This window comes from Crocuta crocuta, unplaced genomic scaffold (assembly GCF_008692635.1).
Source record: "Crocuta crocuta isolate KB4526 unplaced genomic scaffold, BGI_CrCroc_1.0 scaffold113, whole genome shotgun sequence".
Classification (NCBI taxonomy): domain Eukaryota; kingdom Metazoa; phylum Chordata; class Mammalia; order Carnivora; family Hyaenidae; genus Crocuta; species Crocuta crocuta.
The window spans coordinates 5,065,237-5,091,020 of NW_027530368.1; the positions used below are offsets into that span (position 1 = coordinate 5,065,237).

Genomic DNA, 25,784 nt, shown 5'->3' on the forward strand with positions numbered 1-25,784 from the left:
AGCTAAAGAGACTTTTTTTGTAGATAAATCACTTATTGACCACTTAGTTACATTGAGTGCCTAGGTCCTTTTATCCATGTGGTATCATTTTGCCCTTTCACTGTCCAGTGAACCTGGCCTGATAACATAAGTTTAGAAAAGTTAAGCATGGTGCCCAACACCATTCAAGTAATAGGTGATAGGAGCTGATTTTCCACGGGTCTGACTCTACAGACCTTTAATTAGACCATGCCAAATACACACACGTGTGCATGTGTATATAGATAGCTAGAAGCTTTTAGAGTAATAACAGAATTAAAAACTTTAAATGTCACATTTTTGCTATGTGCTTTATTGTTCTTCATATCTTTAATATGGATGCGAAACAAAATCAAACAAAACAACAACAAAACTACTCCTCTCCCAGACTTCTCTGGTGGAAACTAGCCACACTTTGGCAGACAACTCCTAGTCAAAAGTGTTGTACAAGACTGTTGGCTGTCTGAAGAGAAAGCACATTTCTAACCCACACACCCCATCCCCAGTTCAGCCACTCAGCCTCGCTGGTGTGAGAAGGACTCAACACGGCTCCGTGATAACATCTCTTGGAGCAGACACATGGTCACAGTGCTGCCGTCCCCAGGGAGAGACATAAGGATTCCATCGAAGCACATTCTGTGTCCACCTTCCCCACCCCCGTATCAGGGTCCGGCTTCCTGAGCTGAGTGAAGGGTGACAGTCATGGCTGGGTGAAGCACAGCACAAAAAGTACCCAAAGTGCAGCCCGCTTCAGAGATGGACTGATGCATCATGCTCTTAGGGTACTCTGAATTGAGTATCAAAGGAAGTTAGAAATAATGACCCTATTTTGTTATGTGTATCCTAATGCCAGCTATATATATATAATTTTTAATATTTAATTTTGAGAGAGATAGAGAGACAGACCATGAGTGGGAGGTGGCAGACAGAGAAAGGGAGACAGAATCCAAAGCAGCTGAGGGCCCTGAGCTGTCAGCACAGAGCCTGACACGGGGCTCGAACTCCTGAACCAGGAGATCATGACCTGAGCAGAAGTCAGACGCTCAACAGACTGAGTCATCGAGGTGCCCCCTAATGCCAGCAAAATTAAGACTATCCAGTACATACCAGTAGAGAGAGAAAAAGGGAATGCCAGAAATAGCTCTCTGGTGTATGCTATGAATAAAAACATCACAGGCTTTCATTTAAAGCCTAAGATGGGTTTGGCACAGCTACGACATGTTTTCTCAAGCCCTGGATGGCAATTCCTTATGCTCTGTGCTATGGAGGTGACCCTCTAGACTTAACACAAGTATTCTTTCAATCTTCCAGAGCTGATTTTCCCCTATTTCAGATCAACATGTCCAGCAAACCACAGGTGAGAGAGTAATTTCAAGGTTGAGCTGTAAGTGCCCGAAGAAAGCAGGAGCAGAAATGGGAGGAACCCCTGCCTCCAGAAACAGCTCATTCCTGCCAGTGTAGGACTGTGAGGGTAGTGAAGACCTCAGAGAATGCCCAGCCCACCCCTTCATTTTGCAGACAGGAGACAGTCCTGTCTACGGGTAAGTGGTGGGTCTGGCCCCTGGGTGATGTGCATGCGTGCATAATAATGGGTTGAGTTCTTTTGTCTGATCTGAGGTGGGCAACACGGGTTCCCACGAGGTGGGAGAATGCATGCCACCCTTCTGATGAGAAACAGCAACAGGAAGGTCCACGCTGACGGCGGGGTAGCCAACCTCATGGTCTAGTTGCTAATTTTATGTGATGGCCCTCAGACAGGTAGGAACTCTTCCCTCAAACACCATGTCATAATTCCTCCATATAACAAAGTGGCTGCAGCCTGGGAGCCCAACCACTTGGGTTTATAACTCTCCTAAACACACTTGTAGTTGTATGATTGGGGGCAAGTTATTATTTCTCTGTACTTCAGTTTCCTCATTAGTAACACAAAATTATTTTTTTTAATATTTATTTTAGAGAGAGAGAGATAGAATGACAGGCAGACAGACAGAGACACAGAATCTGAAGCAGGCTCCAGGCTCCAAGCTCAAACTCAGGAAGGCTTAACCAGTGGAATCACCCAGGTGGCCAACATGGAATTAATAACAATAGTTACTTTACAGGGTTGTTGCAAAGATTAATCAAGTTATTACATCATATGAAGCATTTAGAATGGTGCACATATTATGTACTCAGCAATGTTAGCTATTCTTTTTATTACTCTATTCCCTCCACGTAACCTTTATCAGCCACATCTACATATTCTAGCATTACCTGTATAGTGAGCTGTTTAAGGTATGGGTTACCAACCCTACCCTTATTAAAAACACCTTTGAGGTACAGAGTTCAGGCTTTCACATCTACCAACACATCAAGCAAGATTTCCCCATGGTTTCTTTGGCTACCAAGTGTGTGTGTGTGCCTGTTCTATGACAAGATCATTGTCCTCACAGCTGTCTGAATTCTAAGACGGCATCCTCCCTGGACTGTGCTCACCAGATTTCCATCCTGGGCCCTCGCTTTCCGGGGTTGGAGGTGGTGATGAGGCAGAGGGTATACTAACTGTAGAGAAGCATGAGAGAGGGAAGTTTAGATGGTGATGGAAATGTTCCTTATCTTAACTGAGGTAGTAGTACTCAGCTGTATGCATTCGTCAAAACTTACTGAACTCACCTCACAGCCATTACAATAGCAAGTATAAAAAAACAAAACAAAACAGTGAAAATAGTAAGAGTTGGTGTAGATGTGGAGAAATTGGGACACTTGCATACTTGTAAGAATGTAAAATGGTCCAGGGGTGCCTTGGTGGCTCAGTGAGTTGAGTGTCCGACTTCAGCTCAGGTCATGATCTTGTGGTTTGTGGGTTCAAGCCCCACACTGGGCTCAGGGCTGTCAGGGTGGAGCTCGCTTTGGATCCTCTGTTCCCCCCGCCCCCTCTCTCTGTCCTTCCCCTACTCATGCTCTCAAAAACTTAAAAAAGAAAAAAGCCACTATGAAAATGGTGTGGATGGCAGACCCTCAAAAAAATAAAAATAGAATAATTACCATATGGTCCAGCAATTCCACTTCCGGGTATATATTCTAGGTATATACTTCTAAGTACATATGTATTCTTTCAAAAGAACTGAAAAGCAGGACCTTGAAGAGATATTTGTACACCCATGTTCAAAACAGCATTATTCACAGTAGCCAAAAGGTAGAACCACATACAACCATGTCTCAATTGACAGGTGGATGGATAAGCAAAATCTAGTACAGACACACATAAAATGGAAGATTATTCAGCCTTAACGAGTAAGGAAACTTGGCATGTGCTACAACATGGATGAACTTTAAGGACTTTGTGCTAAGTAAAATAAGCCAGTCAGTCATAAAAGTCACAAATACTGTATAATTCCACTTATCTTAAGTACTTAGAGAAGTCAGATTGATAAGACAGACAGTAGAATGGCAGTGTCAGGGGGTGAAAGAAGGAAGGAATATGAAGTTTAGTTTGGCAGGTACAGAGTTTCAGTTGTACAAAATGAAGAGAGTTCTATTATTAGACGGTGGAGATGGTCGCAAAACACTACAAATGTGTTTAATGTCACTCAATTATACACTTAAAATGGTTAAGATGGTAAATTTTATCCTATGTATATTTTACCAAAATTTTAAAAAATAATTTATTTTTAATGTGAACTTCATAAAAATACCTGATTAGGAGCACCTGGGTGGCTCAGTCGGTTAGGCACCAGCTTCGGCTCAGGTCATGATCTCACGGTTCGTGAATGTGAACCCTGCATCGGGCTTTGTGCTGACAGCCAGCTCAGAGCCTGGAGCCTGCTTCAGATTCTGTGTCTCCCTCTCCCTCTGCTCTTCCCTTGCTCACGCTCTCTCTCCTCAAAATTAAATAAACATTAAAAAATATTTTTTAAACACCTCACTAAACTAACCAGTTAAGATCTGTGCATTTTATTGTATGTAAATTATACCTCAATAAAATGATATACATCTATAGAGCTTAAGAGGCCAAGGTCTCAGCTTTTAGGCTTATCGTACCCTCTCAGGGGAAGCACGTTGCTCTTATCCTTCAGTTAGCAATACCCTCTTTTAAGGCAAAACCCCACTCCGTGGAACCTAAGATTCCACATAGCTTTTGCACAGTATTGGGGGCAAATCATGTCTCCTCAGGTATAGCAATTATTTAAAAAAAAAATCTGTCCCTTGTGGGTAGGTTTTGGCAACAGGTTACATTATGTTTACTGACCAATTCTCAAGATAACGTTATTTTAGAATCAGAGGACTTCAAGGAAAAGTGGAAGGTCACTTTATTTCATGTTCCTTCTTCAGAAATACCAGAAATAAACTAGTGAGAATCTAATGCAGAAACCGCAACTGATTACAAGCTCCTGCACTGATCTCCAGGTCTGGCCTGTTCTAACATCATGTTTTCATGTGTCCATCTGCAATTGGGTCACCCCGGCCTCTCCTTATTAATCACCGTACAGGCTGCCATGTCCCAAGACCAGGATTTCAAGGTCTTGATAACTTCTCTTGGGTCAGCAAACATGGGTCTTAGGGATAAAGCAAGAGGAGCGCCTCGTCAGAAAAAAAGAACCCTGAATCTAGCATCTACTCTTTCTCTTATACTCCTTCCCAGAGAAACTAAAATCCACTCCATGTTTCTTTACAAAAGGCTTGTGACACAGGAAGGCAACAGACAGTCTGGATCTGAATGAGAAACTGGAGCACAGGAAAGACGGAGTCAGTGAGAATCCAGACATGCGGCCAGCCTCCATGTTGTCTGGCTAGTTTTATTTACCTGTAGGTAGGAAAACAGAGTACTGTGCAGCCCAACCCTTTCCTTATCAACGCCACCATTTCTATTCGCCCAGGAGGGAAGACAAACTCTCTCCCCAGATGAACAGGAAAAGGCAGCTGAGTTTTCCTTCATAGATTTACACTGGCTCAGCCTCGGAGATCTGGAAGTGAGCAGAGAATAAACACTGCTCTCTTAAATGTCACATTTTCTCCTGCCACCTCCCATGCCTGCAAATATGCAAGTTCTGGCTCTGTGGGCAGCTGACAGCCCCTGGAGCAGCCACTCCCTTGGTGGGCCAGGGCAGGGTTCTATTTCCAAATCTTGCCAGCATTGGAGCTGACTCTGGAAGAAGAATACAAAAACAGAACTGTTCAAATTCTTCCACAGTGGATTCTGATTCACATAAGGAACTTGCTATTTCTGATGTAGCCTCTCCCAAGTTTTCAGTAAAAACCCCATGAAGGCCTGGGGAGGTGCAGAAAGAAATTCCTGACAAAACTGAAAAGCCAAGGACTGACATGAGATTAAGTCAGAAGCTGAGAGGAATTGAAACTAATTTAAGACAGATGGAGAGTGAGTACACACTGCGTGTGTTTGTATGTGTGCATGATAGTGGGGAGATGGGTTATGCCTCCCTATCACTGTCTGATAAGGAGATCCATCCAGAAAACCTCATCCCAACCCACCCATCTGAGCTGAGGAGCTGTGAGCTGGATCTGTTACTGACCCTACTCACCTCCAAACCTGCAAAGAAGTGTTGGGTGGACACAGTTGTGGCAGAATGGATGCAGGGAAAGGTGGCCAATGAGAAGAACCTTCACAGAAATGCAAACTGTGTGTGTGTGTGTGTGTCCATACACACACACACACACACACACACATTTTTAAGCTTATTTATTTAGAGAGAAAGAGCTTATTTATTTAAGCAAGGGAGGGGCAGAAAGATAGGGAGAGAGAGAGAATCCCAAGTAGGCTGCGTGCTCAGTGCAGAGCCTGACTTGGGGCTCGATCATGACCTGAGCCAAAACCAAGAGTTGGAAGCTTCACCGACTGAACCACCCAGGTTCCCCTGGGAAGTATATTTTATATGTTTATATATTTAGATCATATATATATAATCATGGCTACAGTTTCTATAATTAGTTTTGTAAGATANTCTTTATAATTAGTCTTGTAAGATATTTCATTCTTCTTTTGACCTAGTTCTTATGATATCTGATACTTATGAATATTTCCAGGTGTTCTCCAAATTTACAAGGATATCCAAAGCCCAACTAGCCATATGCTTGCTAGCTTTATTTATGTGTTTATGACATAATACTTGGGTATAATATTAAATCTTATTATTGGTTTAACCTGCTTCTTTTTTGTTGTTAAGTAGGCTCCATGCCCAGTGTGGAGCCCAATACAGGGCTTGAACTCACAACCCTGAGATCAAGACCGGAGCTGAGATCAAGAGTTGGACCCTTAACCAACTGAGCCATGCAGGTGCCCTTAATTTGCTTTTTTAAATTAGTTGTGGGAACACTGAATCTTCCTCCCCTTTTTCAACTCATATCCTTCTTTGTGTTTTATCTGTTTTGATTTCTTACCCATTCTTAGAATCTTAGTGCTTTACTAACATTTATAGAAATTATTCTTATGTTATAAAATTTAATATTTTATATATAAAATGTATTATTAAGTATTTTACCAATTTAACATTATCCTTTTAATTCAGTACAGCTAAAATTTGGAAGAAAAATTTTCAATCATATCTATCCATTTTTTCCTTTGCACTCCTCCCTCTTATTACTTTGGTATTTGGAAAGTCTCTTTTTTGGTGAAATATTGATAACTGTTGAGCTGGGTGATGAATAGATACAAAGAGGTTCAATTTACTAATCTCTCATTTTGGTCTATGTTGGAAAATGTCCATAATAAAAACTTTCTTTAAAAGTATCTCTTTCCCAGGAAGCCTGGGTGGGTTGGTCAGTTAAGCATCCAACTTTAGCTCAGGTCATGATTTCAAGGCTCATGAGTTCAAGCCCCACAACAGGCTCTCTGCCATCAGTCCTCAGCTTGCTTTGGATCCTCTGCTGCCCTCCCACCTCTCTCTCTCTCAAATATAAAAAATTAAATTTTTTGAAAATGAATAAAAGTATCTCTTTCCCATTGCTAGAATAATCACTTTATTTCTACAGTTTTTCTTCCACCCCTTTTATGTTCCCGTTGAGGAAACTCCTGCCCAGAATGTTAAGTAACTCACTTACTATATGACTCATTTTGTTTCCCAGCCACTAAACTTAGCCACAACCTCTTCTCTTCTAGACCAACCCCAAATACCCAAAGGCACGGCTGTTTGGAAAGGGCTAGAATTCAATTTAAGAAAGTTTCCCTGGAAGATCCCAAGTAGCTGGCGTGTTATTCCTACAAATGTATTCCAACCCTGCCCCACCAGTAAGACATTGGAAGACCAGCAGTCTGCTGATAAACTGAACAGGTGGGCCTCCAAAGAAAGAAAACCCTAATTTATAGCCATTTCTTTGCCATAAATGCCAACATAACTGATTTCAAGTTACTAATGTGAAGCCACTGAATTTAGAACTGGGGATAGGTAGTAGTACACCATTATATTATATTTCCAGACAAAATAGAAGTAATCACAAGAGCATATATAATTATATATATATATATACACACACACACACATAATAAAAGGTAGTAAATTAGGAAGTGATGTGATTTTAAATATAACTTATCTACAAATATCTATATTTTAATTTTATTTATTTATTTATTTTTATTTTTGAAAGAGAGAAAGAGACAGAGCACAAGTTGGGGAGGGACAGGGAGAGGGAGGGAGACACAGAATCAGAAGCAGGCTCCAGGCTCTGAGCTGTCAGCACAGAGATCAATGCAGGGCTTGAACTCACAAATCACAAGAGCATGATCTGAGCCAATGAATTTGGATGCTTAACCAACTTAGCCACTCAGATGCCCTGATATAATTTATTTACTCCTAAGTTCATATAATTGAATTTTAAATAATGGCTATACCTAACCATCAGGCCACAAACCCCTGAAAATTTAACAATCACTTCCAGTAGGCTGATACAAGGACCCTCAGCACACCACTGGGAGACAGTAACGAAAACAAGATTTTTTTTTAAATTGTGGTAAAATATACATAACAATGTTTACCATTTTAACCAATTTTAAATGTATAATTCAGTGGTATTAATGACATTCACAATGTCATGCAAGCATCACCACTATCCGTTTCCAGAACTTTCCCATCATCCCAAACAGAAACTCTCTACCTATTCAATAATAACTCCCCATTTCTCCTTTACCTCAGCCCCTGCTAACCATCATTCTACTTCTTGTCTCTGGATTTGGCTACTAGGTATCTCTCTCGAATGTGGAACCATATCATATTTCCACTGATGTATCTCAATTATTTCACAACCATGTCTGGCCTGGAGGGAGGGCATGTGGGTATCACTCCGCCCTCTCACTTCCAAGGAATAAGATTCACCAAACCACAGAAAATCTGGGGAATCCAGTGCATCCAAATCACAGCCTTAGTGGGCAGATGCCAGGGCAGCTATAATAGGGAGCTCAAGAGAATGTGGAAAGAATAGAACGTGCCATGTGCACAATTAAAATCTCATTATGTTATTTTTTCAATAAATGTAAAATCAGTATTTCAACCTAAAAGAAGTTCATGTAACTCAGCGTTTATGAAAGTGTGGTTTCCAGACCAATGTTACCATAAGCTGGGGGCTTGTTAAAAGTGCACATTCTTGGACCCAATACCACACCTATAGACTCTACAACTCTGAGGGCAGGGCCCAGTAGTACGGTTTTTATGAAGCCCGCCAGGTGATTCTGATGCATTCTCAAATTTGAGAACTGTTGCCCTACAGTTATGATTCTAGATTCCAACTACTGATGCTCAAAAAGGTCCTCAAAATGCTTCATGGTCATTCCTAAGTATAGATTCCCATTCATGATCATACATCAAGTATGAGAGAATGGGGGAAGAAAACAGGAGAAATTATATTATGAGGGAAAAGTCATAAAGTAACATTTAAAAAAATGTTTATTTATTTCTGAGAGAGAGAGAGAGAGAGAGAGCGCGCACATGTGAGTGGGGGAAGGGCCAGAGAGGGAGACAGAGGATCTGAAGTAGGCTCTGTGCCAACAGCAGAAAGCCCCATGGAGGCGCCGGAACTCACAAACCATGAGATCATTACCTGCGCTGAAGTCAGACACTAAACTGAGTGACCCAGGCACCCAACATTAACATTTTTTCAAATATCTGAATAAATATGACTCAGGAAATGTGTTTGACAAAGATTATTTAAATAGTAGAGTTCTCAAAACCATTCACTGCAAACATGTCTTACTCCTAGCAGACCCGATCTGTTATTTTATATCTGTAAAACTCTGAATTCAGTTCTCTTCCCACATGCTGGCAGAGGCTGTAATGGAGCTCATTCTGTGCTGGACACAGCAGGCTGGGAATCCAGAACAAGGGGGCCAAATTCCAGTCTCTGCTCTGCCCTCCGGATTTAACCTCACCTAAGATGATTACTCTATTCTGGCATAAAACTTTGACATAGTAGTGACTATCGTACAGGATTTCCGAGAGGATTAGTAATAATGTCAACCCCCATCATACCTTCCCTCCTCATAGAGAACTTTCATGAGTTTAGTGGTTAGGCTTGGAAAACTGGGAAGGTAGGACTCATCCCAGGAAGAAATAATGATTGGTCCAAGGCAACCCCATTCCAATGGCAACAAATGGGTTTCAAGTGGCACATGACCCACTGTGGCTGAAGAGAAATAAGGAACAAATCTACCAGGAGGCTTGGAGAAAGACTTTCCCCCAGGCTAAAAAGACAAAGTTAGCCTGCCAACTTCCTCCTTTCTTCTGGCGTTGGATGATGTCAGGACACTGTATCTGTAGCTATGGCTTCAAAAGGATCTTAATTATAATACAGACTGTAAAGCACCAAACATGATCTCTAGGAAAAGTTCTTTAATTTTAGTGAGCACAAAAAAATCACTTGGGGAGTGTTTAGAAATACAGATTTGGGAGATGCTGTATTCCAGAGACCTTGAATCAGTAAATCCTGGGTGGGCCCCAAAGCCCTTATTGAATCTAGTTACAACAAGCACCTCCGGTTATTCCCCTCAATTCCTGTTCCAGGCCCTGTTTCTCACAGAGGTGGTCCCTTGTGTGAGACCCCAGTTCCAAAACTGCCGCTCACCATGCATGCAGGCACTCATAGTCCTTACTTAAATACCGATTTTGCCCTACCAGGTGAAGGCATTGTCACAGAAACAAAGGCAGAGGAGACAGTATCTTGCTGTCAAGAAGCACGTATGAGAAGTAAACCGATATATGGCCAATTCAGAGATAAGGCGGCATGTGGTAACTATTAACAGAGTTGCATGGTGGGAGGAGAAGACACCCGACCCTGCCCCCTCCCCAGTCAAATGCTCTCATTTGACTTTGGTTTCCAAGAACAGATCGGATTTCAAAGGCGAAAGAGTTTTGCAGGCAGAGAGAAGAATAAAAATGAAGCTTCAGCCATGATTTGGAAAATACTTCATTCAGAGTGGGGCTGGACCTTTAGACCATGGAGAGAGTGGTGGAAGAGAGAATGTTCACAAATGGGTCATTTTATGAGCTTGGAGGCTGGACTAAATTTTCCAGGCCATGAGAAATCATACATTCACTCAGCACACATGGTAACACACACTATATGCTAGGCCAGGGGATGGGGGCTGTGTAGTTCCTGCCCTCAGAGGAGCTCAGAGCTGAGGGGTCGTGGCCCACGCCTAGAATTAGACACAATAAGGTATAACCGTTCCTGGATAGGAGAATCACAGAGAAACAGGAGTATGCATACTGGAGAGGCCCCTCACCCAGATAAAGTCTCCGGTCAGCACAGAGCCTGCTTCGGATCCTCTGTCCCTATTCTCTCTCCGCCCCTCCCCCTCCCCTCAAAAATAAACAAACCTTTAAAATGTTTAAAAAAAGATAAATGTGCAAAGCAATAGAACAGATGTGAAAGAAAATAGGGATCTACAATCCAGGACAGAAGTTCTAACTACAGAATCCTTGGACCCTCTAGGCCTGTCCCCCAAGACTGATGGGTCCTGGCTCCCACGGGACTACAGAATGACCTTAATTTCTGAGCGCCCTCCCACTCTTCCATCTGGGACCAGCTCCGACCAATATGTCACACCTCCAGTGAATAATGGTCTTGCTTTGTCATCCTCATACCTGTACGTAAACCTTTCTTCTCCTATCCACCTCCAGGAAGCCTTCTCTGACCACCCATGATGGATGGAGTTAGGTACACCTCCTCTTTTGTTCTATGGCAGTCTGTGCATAGAGTACCAAATCATATATCACGCAGTCCTAGGAGTCCTGAATTATTGATTTGCTTGTTTATCTCCCTGAAGATGGGGTCTGTGTGTTTTATCTTGGAATCCCTAATGTCTGTCACATTGTATAGTAAATAAGTGAAACTCTATCCATGTGGCAGGGGCTGCTGACAGCCTGCCCAGCACCTAACGACCCTTGCCCAAAGTGCTGAGCTGTCTCTCCTACCTTTAAATGCTGCCTCAAGTCTTGCTACTGTGTGGATGGGCCTATGGAACCAAGAGCAGAGCACTGTCTTGGTCCGTGTCTGCCACACTCTTCACTCACCTCTCACACGGGACCCCCTGGATACTTACAAGGTTAGCATCGAGTTCATCTTGGACAAGTGGTATGGACACAGGCTCTACCTCTTCCTCTCTGAAAGGGTCCAGCCCCACAGTCATCTGAATCTCTCGGCCCTGCCTTTTCAGGCTGTTTCCCCATTTTTAATCCATCATATGGGGTAACATCAGTAAAGTACAGGATATTGAATTCATATCTTGATTCTACCACTCGCTAGTATGTGACCTCCAGCAAATTACTCAACCCCTTTGTGCCTCAGTTTCCTCACGTATATAATGGGGCAATAATGGTAGCACCCACATAATATGGATTAAAAATTTAATAAATAACATGCCAATTGTTTGGCACAGAGTCAGGCTCATAGGAAACACTGCTGAATATTAGCTATTAATATCTGTGACACGGAGGCTTTGACATGCAGAGGCAGAGCCCTCATTGACTAAGACACATCTGGCTGAAGAGGGGGACTCAGGCTTTGGAGCCAAGGTCAGGCCCCTCAGTGCCCAAGGTCTGATATCACTGCTAAGACTCTGACGTAGGGCCCTGCCCTAGCAGGTCTATCTAGTCTACAAGCTGGGACGTATCCCATCTACCTCCTCTCTCTGCTTCTGTAGATAAACACACATGGAACTGATCAGATCATTTAAATACCAAGCTTTCCCCACCATGTAGTTCAAGGCACCTTACATTCTTTTTGGAACTAGCTGGAGTGTAGTCAAATGAATAATGAATCCAACTGACATGTATGACAAGAATGAGCAAGTTCTATTACATCTCATTGGAAAATGAAGCATAATTGCATGTTAGCTCTTTGTATATAAATAAGAAAATATATTATCATGTGTTAATTTTGAGGTTAGAAAAATTCGATAATATAAATTTTTTTCTTTTCTTTTTTTTTTTTTTAAAGTGCACACGAGCTGGGGAGAGGGGCAGAGGGAGAGAGATAATCTTAAGCAAGCTCCATGCTCAGCACGGAGCCTGACACAGGGCTTGATCCCATGACCCTGGGACCATGGCCTGAGCCAAAATCAAGAGTTGGACGCTCAACTAACTGAGTCACCCAGGTGCACCCACTTTTCATTTATACTTAATTCTCCCTCTTCACAAACAATGTTAAATGGGTAGATAATATCTGTAACACTCTATTAAAAAAATCAATATGTGAATATGATGAAAAATTCAAATTATACAGAAAGGTATAAAGTGATAAATCTGGATGAACTTTACTCCCCCTACCTTGTTATGGCAACCATTGTTTTAATTTTTCTGTGTATACTATCAGAAATATTTAATGCATTAACAAGTATATAGACTATAAACAGTCTCTATTATTCTTACAAAAGAAACAGCATACTATGCAAACCTGTATTTTATTTTTTTTTAATGTATCTTCAATATCAGTCTGTGTGTGTTCCTATCAACCTGCATCAATTTTTTTTTTTTTTTTTTTTTTTTTGAGAGGGAAGCAGGGGGAGAGCAAGCACAAGCAGTGAGGGGGCAGAGAGAAGGAGAGAGAGAGAGGGAGGAAGGGGTAGAGAGAGTAGGGGGGACAGAGAGAGTGGGAGAGAGAATCCCATGCAGGCTCCTCACTGCCAGGGCAGAGCCCGATGTGGGGCTCAAACTCACAAACCTTGAGATCATGACCTGAGCCAAAATCAAGAAATGGACACTTAACCAACTGAGCCACCCAGGAGCCTCTCAACCTGCGTCACTTTTTAATAGCTGCATGGTATTGCACTGAATGGATTTCCATAATTTAACCAGTCCCTTTGTGATAGATATTTAGTTCATTTCCAATTTTTTGCTACTACAAGGAAGGCTGCAGTATATATATCCTTATACACATATCTCTACACACATATCCAAGTATATCTTTATGATAAATTCAGAATTCAAATTGCCAGAACAAAGGCAAAACCATTTTAAATTTTGACAAACTGCCCAATTTTAGGGCAATTCTGAACAGTATACTTACATACCTGCTAGGTATCCATGATTGAGTTCAGACAGATGTCTGAAAATCCCTTGAAATTGTATGAACAATGTCAAATGTGTGTTTCTTTTTCTCAAGAGAAATTCATGGCTTTAATCAGGCTCTCAAAGGGGTCTGTAACTAACAAGGACGAGAACGACTGAGTCAAGAGATTCTTGAATAGCACCAAAATGCGTCAATAGCAGAAGTTGAAGCTAGGCAGGACCCAGAAGCTTCCCAAGCTCCCTGGAGAGGAGAGGGAAGATGCTGGGGGCTGATTATACCTGGAAGCTTATATCTATTGAGGACCTCCTCCGGGGGAGGGGACTCAATTACACACAAGTCAGGAGAACTTGTTCCCACTCACAAACCAATCCTTCTATGTTAGCTTCTGGTAATAATTTAATGTTACCTTTTAGGAGGGGCGAGGTGAGAGCCTCAACCCAGGAATGAATCCACAGTGACTGGGCAGGGAGGTCTTTCTATGGACCTGAAAAGGCTACTCTCCGGGCCTCCTGCTCTGTTACGAGTCAGGCTGCTTATGCTGTGTTATACCTAGGCCTTAAAGGGGAACGCGGAAGTAGTGTACTTGAAAGTGTTTTTCAAAGCAATTTACAGTCTGGCCTATAGCTGCAATTCATCCCTCTGGCTGTTATGGTTCATTCTAGAGCAAATATTCACTTGGGTTCTTATGCCTAGCAAATCAGACCAAGAAGCAGTATGGCAATTTACTGACCTCAAATATGTTGAACCTTTAAAAAGAATTCTTCCAAGGTGGTGGTTCACGTTCCCATAGCAAAAGCTCTTAGTCCAGTTCAAACACAACTGAACACTAACATGTCACTCCCAATAAAACAAGCAACAGGCCTTAGACATCCTAAATTCCTAGGGAAAATAATCTTAATATAGTATTCCATCTCAGTTTCAATTAAGTTTAAAAACAAACAAAACTCCTTTAGTTTAGACCCTTTATTTGGTCTAGGGATATCAAGCACTGGATAACAATGGGGTGAATTTGATGTAATAGGTATAATAGAGAGCTGTCCTTGAGAAAGGGGACAATTCTAGCTTTTACCACATTATTAGAGTTTATAGCACAATGACAGGCTAAGTTCCCTGAAGTCCTATGTTTTTGTTAATACTTTACTCAATGTATCAGGCACGCACATATTCATTTAAGTGTTTCCAAAGCTTCGTTTCTCAAAACAAGGTCCAGGAAACACCTGAATCGCAATCATCCAAGGAGCCAATTAAATATACATTTTCCTGGACACAGCCCTGTCATACTGGATCAGAATTGTGTGGAGTGAGGCAAGAATTCGTACGTCGTGCAAGCTTCCTGAGGGGTTCTGAGGTACACTGAAGTGAAAGCTATGGCTTTAGAGGTCTTTAGTCTAAACTTCTGCCCTTCACAGCCCCATCCAAAAGGGGTAACAAGGCCTCTGCCTAGACACCTCTGCTGAGAAAGCTCTCCATCTCCAAGTCCACCCAGCCTGGGGGTTTCAAAGGCCACATCTTAAATTCAACAGAACCTACCATCCAACACAGCTCTGCCCAAGGCCACAATGAGTGAGTTTATTCTCACATCCACATGCCAAGCAAGTCCCTCAAGAATTCAGAGGCATTAATATGTGTCTCCACACCCACCTCATATGTAACACAAGGTTACTAACCCTACCTCAGATTGAAATGAAGATTAAATTATTAACCAAGTACGACTGTTATTCGAAGTCCCTCCAGGGAAGACATTGCAGTGCCTCTCAAACCACGGACACTGTAGCCCTAATTGCAGTCAAAGTAAACCCTCAAGGGCTAGCTCTGGGCCAAAGCACAGCCCAAACAAAATAATTTTTTTAAAGTTTCTTCTTTTATATTAAAAAAGTATACAAATTTTGAATTCTACTCCAAAATATATCTGATTGTTTTAGCATAAAAAGTATTTTTTTTACAAATAGTTTATTGTCAAACTGTTGTCTTTTTTTTTTTTTACAAATAGTTTATTGGCATAAAAAGTAATTTTAACCTCAAATATCTGGGTAAAATTGACACCCAAGGGAAATCACACTCCTCCCCGCCCCGCTTATTTACTCTGAGCTCCCAAGTATTCCCTAGCAGTGCCTGGCACTCACCTCCATCTCCCCTGAAGAAAAGCAGACTTAGTCTATAAGCAGAGGATCAAGATGGGGACAACAAATGAGTGCCAGACACAAGCAAAGAAATGGGCCAAAGGATAGGAGTCTTCAGATGACCAGGAGGCTCACTCTTCAAGATGCTGAGGGCTGGCGTGGTTTGACTTGACTGTGCATGGTACTCTCTAACTTGCTTTCAGAGAAAAATGATCCCTAACCAAATGCAAAAATATTTGGGAGGGAAATTCAGACACCCTTGATCTAATAGTCATGTCTTGGTGTGTGTGTGCGTGCATGCTTGTGTTTCTCCCAAACAAGAAAATAATGGTCTGCGCTGAATGTTAGGGATCTGCCTTGGCCAGCCAGACAGGGCTGGGCTCTGGGAAGGAAGCAAGCAGATCTCGGGTGGCTGTGATTACCCATTTTCTTGTTCCCTTCCTCTCCTGCTTGCTCTTTCACCTCTGTCATCTGAGAATTCCCTGGCAACTAAAGAGCTAGGGTTTGGCTATCAGTTGTGTTACTTGCAATGTAAGGAGGAGGTGGGATGGATAACTTGGAGGGGGGACCCTATCCATTCCTCCCACTGTCAGCTGGAGAGAGCAGATGCCCAATTGTCACGAAATGTGTGGGTTACTCGTTACAGCTCACAGACTTGCATCAACCTGGTAAGTACTTCAAGTGGGGCAGATCGTTGAAAAGCAACAGACTCTTAGGCCCCAAAATCTCCCTGCTAGTCAAAGCCAAGACTTAAAAAAGAGTGAGACAGTGCTATGGGCAGGCTCAAGTCATGGATCTCGTAGTAACAACTGGTTCCCATGTGCCAGCCAGACATTATGCTGAGGGCATTAGATACGCGACAAGAAAAGGGAATTATATACACGACGAGAAAAGGGTAAGAAACTAGGGAAAGGGAGTACGTTTCTTACAGGAGAAAAAAATGCAAAAGAAAACTTAGGTACGAGATGGAGTCAGCTGCAGGGAGTATTAACTCAGTCCTTTCTTGCTAATTCCCAAAGTCAGCACAGTGTTGTGGTCTCTGGTCTACATTCTGAACTGAATAAACTACTCCTTCTGGAAAGTACCGGTGGATACTGGCCGTGTTTGTCTCCGCTTGGCCCCTTCGCGAGTGAGCCCCTGTCAGATCGCGCCCGCTCCACCCTGCGGCCTCCGAGCCCCGCCCGCAGGCCGGCGGCGGGCGCCCCCTCCTGGGCGGGGCGGGAGGCTGTCCCCGCGAGGCGACCCGAGGCTGCTGCACCCCCTTACCCCAGCCCAGGACCCCCCGGCCCGGCGCTCCCTACCGCTAGTGCCCAGACTGGGTAGCGCTCGTCCGGGTCGGCCGCGCAGAACACACCCTTGTCTGGGCCGGAGAGCGGGTCTTATTCTCCGCGGACACGCCCCACTTCGGGGTGGAGACTGAGCCCGAGTTCCTGGTTGTCCCTCTGCACACGGGACCGGAAAATCCTCCGAGGGGCGTAGCGCACCTGGGGCCGGGGGCCAGGACCGCCGCGCCCCGCGCCCAGCGGGGGGCCAGCTTCGCCTCTAGGCCTGAGGCTGCACCTGGCACGTGGCCGCGCCCCNACTCACGAACCGCAAGATCATGACCCGAGCTGAAGTCAGTAGCTTTACCAACTGAGCCAACCAGGTGCTCCAGAGACAGTATTTTAAAAATTAATGTAATTGTTGAAATTAAAGCCTGGAAGGAATCTTTAAAGATAACAGGGGTGCCTGGGTGGCTCAGTCAGTTAAGCATCCGACTTCGGCTCANCCCGGCTCCGCGGCCTCGGCGCCCGCCGGGATCGCACCTTCTACCGGGCGCCGCCCAGCCCCGCTCCTGCCCCCGCAGATCCGGAGCCGCAGACTCGGAGCAGCTGGACTCTCCGGATCTGCGGCGTCCGGGCGCCACAACACTCTCGGAGGTCTGAGTCCCCGAGCCACTCCGACACCCTCCACGCGCTCGCAGAGGCCGGGAGTCCCGCCGCCAATCACAGCTCCCTCCCGGGAAAACTGCACTTTCTCTTGCCCAGCCTGCGGCCGGAAAAGTGGGAAGTGAAATCCCAACGGCGCAGTTTGTTTCCCTCTTGCACATTCAAGCAAATACCCCCAAAAGTTCCTAGTACTTCCACGTCTCCCTTGAGGAAAACGGAGTTCCCTTTCCTTGGGGAAATCTTTGGGAACAGGAGTTCGGAGCAGCCCCAGATCTTCCTCTTCTCCCCGGTAAATTCCCAGGGTTTGGTGCTTGCCTGGAAGCCGCGCTCACGCTTTGCAAAAACAGTTGTACGTGTTCGTAACTGCCTCCTCGCGTTTACACTGGCCTCGTGAAGGCACCAGCTGAGTCTAGGTCGTCTTTGCACACACGCCTACTGTGGCTTCTAGCACACAGTAGGTATTCGTGAAAGCTTGCAGAATAAATCTTTTGAGTCTACCGGCTAATAGAGATTTTATTTAACAGAGGGTAGGTAGCTTTGGTGAGTGTGTTTGCTATCCAGTAGACCAAATTCCAAGTGACTATTACACCCTTAAAGTCGGAGAGGTAGCATTTAAATTATTTCATCAAGATGTAACAAAAGGAGATGGTTTAACATGGTTAAGAGCATGGGCTTTAGGGTCAGACTGGTTTAAGATTCTAGACCTGGTTTTGCTCTTTTTCTCTGCTTGATAACTTAAAGTTTTGAAGCTTCCTTTTACAAACTAACCTAGAAGAAACAAAATCAGGAGGAAAAAGAATGAAAAGGAACAATTCATTTCCTTAGAAATAGACTAGAGAAGACTATTGCATCCTTGAAAAATTTAACAATAGGCTACTCTAAAAAAAGTAAAAGGTTGGGAATGGAACTGACCAACAACTAACTGCCCCTTTCTCCCATAAGTGCCCTCACACCAGGTTGAGGAGACATAATCAAAGCTAACTTTATGGGGTACAAAAGGCCAGGGGTACATTCGCAATGCCCTTCGTATTCCAGAGCTCCTGTGGGCTTAGGCTTGGGCTAAATTTCTGCAGAAACCACACCTGTACTCGGCTCCTTCCTTTGCATTATCCTGCTTGTCTCAAGTACAGGTTCTTTCTGAGGATGCTCCCTTACCTAGTAAGCACTTACCCAAGAATCTTCATTTCAGGCTCTGCTTCTAGTAAGCCTGATCTAAGACAGTGTATTTTATTTTATTTTTAAAATATTTTTATTTACTTCTGAGAGAGAGAGAGAGAGAGAGAGAGAGAGAGAGAGAACAAATGGGAGAGGGGCAGAGAGAGGGAGGCACAGAATTCGAAGCAGACTCCAGGCTCTGCTCTGAGCTGTCAGCACAGAGCCCTACACAGCGCTTGAACTCACGAACCGCAAGATCATGACCCGAGCTGAAGTCAGTAGCTTTACCAACTGAGCCAACCAGGTGCTCCAGAGACAGTATTTTAAAAATTAATGTAATTGTTGAAATTAAAGCCTGGAAAGGAAGCTTTAAAGATAACAGGGGTGCCTGGGTGGCTCAGTCAGTTAAGCATCCGACTTCGGCTCAGGTCATGATCTCATGGTTCATGGGTTCAAGCCCCACATCAGGCTCTGTGCTGACAGCTAGCTCAGAGCCTGGAGTCTGTTTCAGATTCTGTATCTCCCTCTCTCTTTGACTCTCCCCTGCTCATGCTGTCTCTATCTGTCTCTCAGAAATAAATAAAACATTTAAAAAATAAATTAAAGATAGCAGAATGAACATACGCATTTGCCTCAGTTCCCTCTTGAAATCCAACTAAAGCAATCACAGACTAAAAACAAACAAATCTCACAAGAACAAGGTAACAAGAGAGGAAAAAGAACAAAACTTTGGAAACTAGAAAGCAGATAGACATGTGGTAATTGACTTAGCAGACCTCAGAAAAACGATTCTTAAGCCCAGAGTAGGTAAAGCCATAAAGCAACATGAGAGGGGCTCTTGGGTGGCTTAGTCGGTTAAGCTTCCAACTCTTGATTTCGGCTCAGGTCATGATCTCACGGTTTGTGGATTCGAGTCCCACGTCAGTCTGTTCACTGATAGTGTGGACCTTGCTTGGGATTCTCTCTCTGCCCCTCCCCCACTTATGCTCTGTCTTTCTATCTCCATCTGTTTCTCTCTCTCTCTCAAAATAAATAAATAAATAAACATTAAAAGAAAAAGAAGCAACAAGAGATTGCAGAATTTCTCAGGATATGGAGGTATTGCTGTATTGTATGCTTCTGAAAGTACGTATATGCTTAAGAATAAGAACAGGGTATTTTTTCTAAGTCTGTAGAATCCCCAGGACTGCACAGCTGCCACTGCCCCTCTCACACTTTGGCAAAAGACTGGAAATATATTCTCTGGAGGGCATAAAGCAGAGGATCTCTTGAATGGGAGATAACAGGTGTAGTCAAGTTATTCTGGTTATTAAGGCTCCCTAACAAAGTACCTCAAAACTTGGTAACTTATAATATCCAAAATCTATAAGGAACTCATCAAACTCCACACCCAGAAACCAAACAACCCAGTGAAGAAATGGGCAGAAGATATGAACAGACACTTCTCCAAAGAGGACATCCAGATGGCCAACAGACACATGAAATGCTGCTCAGCATCCCTCCTCATCAGGGAAATACAAATCAAAACCACACTGAGATACCACCTCACGCCAGTCAGAGTGGCTAAAATGAGCAAATCAGAGAACTCTAGATGCTGGCAAGGATGTGGAGAAATGGGCACCCTCCTACACTGTTGGTGGGAATGTAAACTGGTGCAGCCCCTCTGGAAAACAGTGTGGAGGTTCCTCAGGAAACTAACAATAGAACTCCCCTATGACCCAGCAATAGCACTGCTAGGAATTTACCCAAGGGATACAGGAGTGCTGATGCATAGGAGCACATGTACCCCAATGTTCATAGCAGCACTCTCAACAATAGCCAAAACATGGAAAGAACCTAAGTGTCCATCAGTGGACGAAAGGATCAAGAAGATGTGGCTTATCTATACGATGGAATACTACATTGCAATGAGAAAGAATGAAATCTGGCCANAAACAATGATCATTTTCTTGTATCTCATGATCTTGCAGGTCTGAATCTGGACAAGTCTTGGCTGGGCAATTCTTCTGTTCCACATGACATCAGGAAAAGTCACTTAGTGGTATTCAGCTGGCAGATAGGGCATTCTGGAGGATTATTCACATGTCTGGTATCATAGCAAGGTGAGTTGGGAGGCCGATCTCAGCTGGCGCTCTCCACCAGAGCATCTAAGCTCTCTCCACATGGCAGTTTCAGGGTAGTGGTATTTCCTACCGGGAGGCTCAGGACTCCAGAAATACTACTCCAGGAGATCCTCTGTCTAGGCAGACGTTATTAGGCTTCTTATTACCTAGGCTTGAAGCCCCTGAATGTTATTTCCATTGCATTCTATATATAGGTCATGCAAGTCACTAAGGCCAGCCCAGATTCAAGGGGAGGTGAATTAGGCTCCATCCCTGAATGGGGGGAACTAACAAAACCTTGCCATGTTAAATAACAAAAATTCAACCAAGTAAATTTTGAAGTCAATTTAAAGTAAATTTTAAAGATCTAATTGGCTTTATTAATCGATTCATGAATCAGGCAGCATCCTGTCTAGCAAGTAGGGGGGAACTCCAAAGGCCTACAGAAAAGGAAAGGCTTGGGGAACCTGGGCGGCTCAGTTGGTTAAGCGTCAGACTTCAGCTAAGGTCATGATCTCACAGTCTGTGTGGGGCCCCTCATTGGGCTCTGTGCTGACAGCTCAGAGCCTGGAGACTGCTTTGGATTCTGTGTCTCCTCTCTCTCTGCCCCTCCCCTGCTCATACTCTCTCAAAAATAAATAAACATTAAAAAAGTTTTTTTAAATGAAAAGGAAAGGCTTTTAAAGGGAGGGAGGGAATGGAAACAAGGAAATTATTAGCAAAGAATCCATTGTTTTAGACAAGGTTGCCCTCCTAAGGGGAACAAAAGGGGTCTATCAGTAAATTTCCTAGTTCTGACCAGGAAATTCCATGACTGGTTAAAGGCTACATTCCTGGGAGATTGGAACTGCAGTCTGGTTAGGTATTAAGTCTTGGCTTAATGCCTTGGGGCCTTGTCCTACATGATGCCATTTTGGCGCTGTGGTTTTCTATTTAACAGTGGCCATACTTAGCTAAGGAACCAGTACTGATATGAAACTTAATGTGATGAATATTGAACTCGTCAGTATTCTTCCTTCACATGGCTCCTATAGCATTGGTAGCCAGAATACAGAATTTGGAATATTCCTCTTTGGGGAGAGTAAAGACCTAAAGAGACTGTCATCAGGTGTTCAGTGAAACTGGAACAGCCCTTTAATGAACTTACCTTAGTGAAGCCCTACCTGCATGCATAGAACCTCTGGGCAGCATTTAAGATCTCACCCTCTTAGGTGATAAATAGATAGATAAAAATAGAGGATATCTAATTAAGTGGAATTCCAAATAAACTATCAATAACTTTCTACTAAAGTAAAAAATACTTATATACTCCAGGTATGTCCTTTATCTAAAATGCGAATTTAACTAGGTGTCCTGTTTTTATTTTATTTTGTTTTTCTCTATCTGACACTCTTAAGTAAGAACAGACAGCTGAAGATAATCAGAATTTAAGGGAAGGATTTGACATAAATCAGAACAGGAAAAAAGAAACTGAAGAAAGAGTTATATGGAGAGAAGAAAACTTAAAAAAAAAAACGTTATCAAGTTCCTTTGAGAAACAAAAAGAATAAGAATAAAAATAGAACAGATTCGCTAAAAATGAACCAAACAGAGCTCTTGTAAATTAAAAATAAGATAGCAAAAATGAAAAACTCAGTAGAGTGGTAGGAAGATAAATTAAGGAAATATCCTAGGATGTATAGACAAAAGGCAAAAAGAAGAGAAAGAAGTAAGAAATGATAAGAAAATTTGAAAGTCAGCCCAGAACATCTGGGAAACAAGAAGAAATCAATTAAATAATTCAGTTATATATTTTTAGAACTACAGGATATTGTTATCTGAAACTGGGTTTGCCTCTTGGTGAGTGTGGAGCCAAAAGACACAATCAAGCCAAAGAATAGGAAAAGGAATTGTTTTACTTGTAACATGTAAAGGAGAACACCGGAATATTTCAAAAAGTAGCGTGTCCCTGAACAACAAATGGGGAAGTTTTAAGCTAAGGGTTCATACATTTTCAGAAGAGGCTTGAATTTCAGCAAGAGTCATCTTTAGGTAATAGAGTCCAAGTCAGAGTCACAAAGGCTGGCAAGGAAGGGTCAACATCATCAATTCTCTGGTTCCAATTGGCCTGGTATCTGAGGGCCCAAAGGAGTTTAAGATCTTGCAAAGTTAACTCAAGAATTACATCAGGTCAGGGGCGCCTGGGAGGCTCAGTTGGTTAAGCGTCTGACTTCAGCTTAGGTCATGATCTCACGGTTGGTGGGTTCGAGCCCCACATCAGGCTCTCTGCTGACAGCCAGCTCAGGGCCTGGAGTCTGCTTCTGATTCTGTGTCTCCCTCTCTCTCTCTCTGACCCTCCCCTGCTCACTCTCTTTCTCTTTCCCTCTCTCTCTCTCAGAAATAAATAAAACATTAAAAAAAAAAAAAGAATTACATCAGGTCAGCCACAGGAGTTTTACCACTGATTTATTGTCCCTGATGTGGTTAGCCTATCTCCTGGCTTGATAATGGCTGTTTGATCTTACATTTTTTCATAGATGATAGGGGGCCTGAAATGACTTTTCTTATGTTGAGAAAGCTGTCCATCTTTTTCTGAGGACCCCTAATTCTTTCTGCTTACAAATTGAGTTTCCACATTGAAAGTGCTCATTGAGTCCAACACAATGGACAACAACAGAATCACATCAAGGTACAGCATGATAACATTTCAGAAGACCAGGGACATAGAGAAGATCTTACAAGCACCCAGAGGGAAAAAAGAGGTTGCATACTATAAGGAGGGAAGAATTTCCTCTGCCCTTTAAGGTCCTTCTAGGTGGACTAAGAATCAAATCAACATGAGACAGATTAACAGGAGAAAGTCACATTTAATGGCATCCATACACAAAATCCACACAGACATGGAAATTCTGAAGACAGTGGGGCTACATGACACTTGTATGAGCTAAGAAGAGGGGTAGGGGTCTGAGGATACAAAGGGGAGAAAGACCATTAGCAGGAAGGTGAGAGGAGGTGTTTGGAAAACGAAAGTTGCCCTATTACATAGGTAAGTTTCTTAGGTAAAGAGGAATATGTTAATAGCTCTCTTCCTGGTACAGGCAGGCAGTTGAGGGGGGAGGTAAAGAGCTTTTCTTAAATCTCCTGAGTTTTGATTGTTTAACTGAAAATAATGTTCATGCCAAACCAGCCCATCTTGGAGCAACCTGCCATTGACCCCTACAATGCCAAGGATCAAGAACCAAAACAGTATCAGATTCCTCCATTGCAACACATCAAACTGAAAGACAGTGGAATGCTTTTATAATTCTGAGAGACAATTTCCAACATAGATTTTCATAGCCACTCAAGCCATTGGTTAACTGTGGGGGTACATAAAGATATTTTCAGATGCAAGATTTCAAAAAATTGATCTCCCATGTACCATTTCTTTATTTTTATTTTTTAAAGTTTATTTGTTAATTTTGACAGAGAGAGTGCAAATGGGGGAGGGTCAGAGAGAGAGAGGGAGACAGAGGATCCCAAGCAGGCTCTGCGCTGTCAGCACAGAGTCTGATGCGGGGCTTGATTTCATGAACCGTGAGAGCACGGCTTGAGCCAAAATCAAGAGTCAGACACTTAACTAACTGAACCACTGAGGGGCCCCTCCCATGTACCTTTTCTTAAGAAGCCTTCAGATGGTATGTTCCATCAAAATAAGGAGGTAAACCAAGAAGATTTTTTTAAAAAGGTCTTGAATAGTGGAAATGACAACAGAAACTGAACGGCAGGAAAGAGTGGTCAGTTGACCCTATAGTCATTGATCTCTAATTTTCTTTCTGTACAGTATAGATAACATTTATACAAGCACTTACCATGTTCCAGTCACTATTCCAAGTACTTCAGATATACAGTTTTAATCCACTAATCCTCACAAACAGCCCTATTAGTTAGATGCTTGCATAGAGTAGGTGTCAATGAGTATTACTATGGATGGTACACAATCACTTATTTTTTTTTTAAGTTTATTTATTTAGTTTTGAAAGAGAGAGAGAGAGAGAGCACGAGCAAGTGGGGAGAGGGGCAGAGAGAGGATTCCAAGCACTGAAGGTGCAAAACCTGACGTAGGGCTCGACCTCACTAACCGTGAGATCATGACCCGAGCCGAAGTCAGGCTCTTAACTTCCTGAGCCACCTAGGCACCCCTACAATCACTTATTAATTCAGTAGGATTGTATTAAAGTTCCTGTGACAGACTGTATTTTTCAGAATTGGTCACAATAATATATTCAGTCTCACATGCTCTTCTAAAACCCGGCCCACCCCTAGTCAAGAGATGGCCTCTTTGAAATTGAGTGGGCTCCTTGGGTGGGTTTCTGTGAATGCACAACAAAAGTAATGCTATGTGGCTTTCAAGGCTGGGTCTTAAAAAGTGATACAACTTCCATCTAGTTCTTTCACTCAGAACAAATGCCTGAGGACACTTGGGTGGCTGTGTAGCAAGCTTGGCTGCCCTGAAGCCACCATGCTGCAGAGAGCCCATGGACAGGCCACATGAAGACAGAGAGGCAGAGAAGCCCCAGCTTTTCCAGCCCCAGCAGTTAGAACTTCCCCAGTCCCAGTGCCAGACAGGTGGATGCAAGAGCCTTTGAGATGACTCCACTATCTTCTCCGTCTCATGGAAGTCAACTGAGAGACCCTGCATGAGAACCGCCTGGCTGAACCCAGTCGTTCACCAGAATCATGAGGGGTAACAATAGTAGATGATTGCTGTTGTTATTTTATAGAACAATAGAAAACCAGAACACTTCTAGGTAACAGTGGGGATGTAGGCCAGTCTTCTGACTCTTCTTTCGCAGTACTTATTGAAGTGGCCCAAGGCAAAAAGGGAGAACTTTTACCCTGAGTAGCAAGCTTCTCTCTGATATTCAGTCTGGCTGTTAACTATGAAGGAGGCAAGGACAAAGGCCAGACAACCTTTGGCCCCTTGGGACAGTGGCTTTGTAAAATAATGG

At 43.1% G+C, this 25,784-nt stretch overlaps 1 protein-coding gene across 2 annotated transcripts in view; it reads right to left on the reverse strand.

The window, feature by feature from the left end:
• ANXA4 (annexin A4) overlaps nucleotides 1-17,034 on the reverse strand; it is a 64,531-nt gene extending 47,497 nt beyond the window's left edge. The window contains exon 1 of one of the 2 annotated variants that reach the window (XM_077766359.1): nucleotides 16,931-17,034. The gene's annotated coding sequence lies outside the window, so the exon portion shown is untranslated. Of the gene's footprint in view, nucleotides 1-13,915; nucleotides 14,024-16,930 lie in introns of those variants that run through there. The other variant, XM_077766360.1, reaches the window with a different exon arrangement.
• Nucleotides 17,035-25,784: the final 8,750 nt, after the last annotated feature.